General features: G+C 34.9%; 1 protein-coding gene across 2 annotated transcripts in view; it reads left to right on the top strand.

Annotated features, from left to right (window-relative positions):
- Nucleotides 3,581-3,824, top strand: part of LOC104719627 (vesicle transport v-SNARE 11) — a 2,519-nt gene continuing 2,275 nt past the window's right edge. Inside the window, exon 1 of one of the 2 annotated variants that reach the window (XM_010437580.2) lies at nt 3,581-3,735. The gene's annotated coding sequence lies outside the window, so the exon portion shown is untranslated. The remainder of the gene's footprint in view (nt 3,736-3,824) is intronic. The other variant, XM_010437581.2, reaches the window with a different exon arrangement.

The raw sequence follows: 3,824 nt of genomic DNA, 5'->3' as shown, positions 1-3,824 counted from the left end.
TGCTTAAGTACTTGAAAGGAACCATAAATTATGGTTTGTCTTATGTCGGATTCCCTTCGGTCTTAGAAGGATATTCCGATGCAAGTTGGAACTCCAGCGTAGAAAGTAACTCTTCTACAAGTGGTTGAGTGTTCTTGCTTGGAGGAGGGGCAATTTCTTGGGCTTCTAGGAAACAAACTTGTATTACAAGTTCGACTATGGAATCAGAGTTCATAGCGTTAGCGGCTGCTAGCAAAGAGGCAGATTGGCTAAGAAACTTAGTCTATGAGATTCCATTGTGGCCGAGACCGGTATCACCAATTTGTATACATTGTGATAGTAAAGCCACTTTGGCTAGAGCTTATAGCCAAGTGTATAATGGTAAGTCACGACACCTGGGTGTTAGACATAGCATGATATGTGAGCTGATCACTCATGTGGCTATTACCATACAGTTTGTTCGGTCTGAGCAAAATCTTGCTGATCACTTGAATAAAGGATTAGCTAGAGACTTGGTGATCAAGTCGGCTAGAGGGATGGGTTTAAAGTCCATTTGAAATTTTTAATTGTGGGATACCCAATTCCCCTCTAATACAACGTTAGAGGCTGAATTCAATGTGGAAAGCTTACAGTTAAAGATTGAAGCACTTGTTGTATCATCCCCAAGTAAGTTCTTGAACCTGCAAGAAAGGATTAGGTTGAAGTTCTCTTCTTAATAGATCTTTTGAAAAATTGCATTTGCAGGTGCAAGATTAAAAGATCTACCTATATGAGTATGAAGTGGAGCCCCATCAAGAAGCTTGGACTTAGCTTCCTATATGCTCATGAATGGATAGGGATACATGTCTTATAATAGTGTCAAGTATAAACACTTAGAGTAGTGTCAAGTATTATAATTCGTGTGTGTATTAACTTCATGTACCCAAATGATTTAAAAGGATTCAATCCATTGGACATCCTAATTCTCGGGTATTTGGAATGTGTAATATTACTAAGATGTAAATTCAATCGTTTCGATATTTACATTTATGCATGAGTTTGGTTTATGTGTGTTGTTAAAGATGTGAATCAAATATTACACTTAAATGGGGGAGGAATGTTGGAAATTTAAGTATAAAACAAACAGTTGCTTTATGAACCAAAGCAACTGTTCGGGTTATGGTTATATTACAAACGTACGGTTGCAAACGTACGAACACAACTTTATGAAACCTATAAAACTCTGTTCCTCCGCACAAAAACAGAGTAGGAAAAACAGAGATGAGAGAAAAGATTCACAACATCAAAGACAGAAACTCTTTGGTGAAAACACAAAACAAAACACTGAAACTCTATTTGTTTTTCTTGGATCTTAGCCTAGAACATGAGAGAAACTTTGATTGTCGTATCCTGCAAGAGATTTTGTGTAACCCAAGGCTTTTGATAAGGGTCAAAATACTCTTTAAGGAAAGTGCTCTTGTGCCCGATTCAATCATTATCCAAGTTCACCGTACGTTACGATCGAGAGTTACACCGCAGATACAACAAGATATAGTAGGAGATAATTACTCAACCGTCGACCATCCCCTTTTTAGAAATTTAATTTGAATTTCTAAAGATATCACAATCGATCGATGTTAGTCTTGTCGATGGTTTTGGGATATTGAATTTATTCTTAAATCTTAATATCAAAATGCTTCACTCATTCTTCAAAAAACGCTCGTTGTTTAAAGAATGCTATAATCTCTATTCATTCAAGAGGCACCGAGAATGATCTCATGAATCATGATGGTTAAGGAGTTGGAATCTATGTCTAACGCTTCAACCATCAACCATGTGTCAGCTTTTAATCAAAGTTTAGAAATTTCTCCTAGATATGGGTCATATATACAAAGATATCTTGGAATTGAACTTTAGCCAGAGACAAATTTTACAATTCGAATCTGAATTTGCATTATAATTACAATATTAAACTTTTTTTTATCAGTGTTTCGATTATATTTTAAACTATGTAACAGAGGAGTTTATTTTCTAGTACGCAAAGGAGCTTCGTTACGATCCTACGATCTAAGAAAATTGTTTATTTCTCAATCAAGAATACTAAAAACACCTAATTAGTCCTTTTTTTAAATAAAATTTCTGATTTTATATGATACTTCCGAATAGTTTAGGATATATGGTGCCACCTAATTAGTCCTTTATAATGAACCATTTGATTCAACGTATTCGTACAAACCCTTTACGTATTAGTTAATTTGTTTACAAGTGCATGGATTTAGCATGCAACAAGTAAGCCTTCTAAGAAGGTATTAACAGTAATTGCTGCGTAGGTAGATTTTTTTTTGGCTGATCCGGTCGTAGGAGCGCACTGGAATGCTACAGAGTGGACAAGAAAATTAGAAACTAAAACAATGATTTAATCTTTTACTGATCTAAATAAACACTTGAAAATTACATCATTGACGTGAATGATCACATCTTATTTTGCTACTACTTTTGATGGGATAAGTCTTGATGCATTTAACGGATTTGACACACAAATTTAAAAAGGTAACGTAGTAAATGTTTAATTCCAGGAAACAGACTGTGCCAACATTCATTGGGAAGCACACGAAGCAATTTGCAACAAGCACCACTCTTGCCACGATTAATTGCACTGATCATCCCACCATTTGTTTCAAAACAAACATTCACACTCTTGACCGGCTTGACACAGTGTTTGGGATGTTGTAACCCTTTTCGATCTTCTTCTTTCATCACCATCGCGTTTTGGTTTGAATCTGATAATCGACTACCCGAAGAAGAAGACATGATTATCAAGCCAAAGAAGATAATGGCAACAACAATTGAGATTTTTTGAGCCCATTGCTGATAATGAAAATATATAAAATTTGTTTTGAGTGTTTTAAGAATGATTTTTCTTTGTGAACTGTGTTTACATTGATCTCAAAGAGGGTTAATTTATACTAGTAGAGTGTGAGGTATAACGAACCTTTGATTTTAGGAGTATTAATTTACATATCTACAAAACTAGTTTTAGGTAATAGATTGATCTCTACTTTACTTATTTTCATTCTCTCGAATCATGAATTTATGCAATTTTGGATCTCGTGAATATTTTTGGAGTGCCTAGCCTATCTAATTAATGGGGGACTCATCAAATCCCCTTGGAAGCAAAATCGTATAGCATGATTTAAGCTTAATAATTGATATGGAAGAAATAATGTCATAAAGTGCAATGATATGTCATTGTGCGTATACAGTATAGCTTAACTTACCAAACCTGGTGTTTTCTAGGAGGTGGTAACAGTAACACCAACGGTAAATTCAAAACTCTTCTTTTATTACGATTTGGTACAAGATTACAATTTTGTTTAACTTATTAAAATAAACTCGGTTGGTTTAAAAGTATCATTAGCCTTTGCGACTCTGTATCTAAATCTGGAACATATGAGTAAACCACCTTTAATACAAGTTTAGAAGAGTAAGTTTTTTATTTTTGCTTTTATAAGCTATGCAAAAATGGCACTTGGGCCTTTCACATGGGCTAATCTCATACATAAGCCCAATAAACTCAACAACAACAGATAGGTGGTGGTGTACACAAGAAAAGTCTCTGTAGTTGTAGGAGATAATTACTTAACCGTCGACCATCCCTTTAGAAAATTTTTCATATACGAAATCAAATGATCATCTGATCGTCGTCTTCCACAACTTTTTATTCACCGGAGCTTTTTTCCGATCGATCTACCGATTCCGACGTACCTCTTCTCCCTCGTTCGTTTCTCATCTCTTAGTCTGCCTTATTTCTATTTTTGTTTTTCCCTAATGTCTCAGTCTGATTGCAATTTTGCTTTTTTTTTTTT

The sequence above is a fragment of the Camelina sativa genome, chromosome 10 (genome assembly GCF_000633955.1).
Source record: "Camelina sativa cultivar DH55 chromosome 10, Cs, whole genome shotgun sequence".
In the NCBI taxonomy this organism is placed as follows: domain Eukaryota; kingdom Viridiplantae; phylum Streptophyta; class Magnoliopsida; order Brassicales; family Brassicaceae; genus Camelina; species Camelina sativa.
The sequence above is the reverse complement of the archived record's forward strand: the minus strand, read 5'-3'. Positions and strand labels throughout refer to the sequence as shown.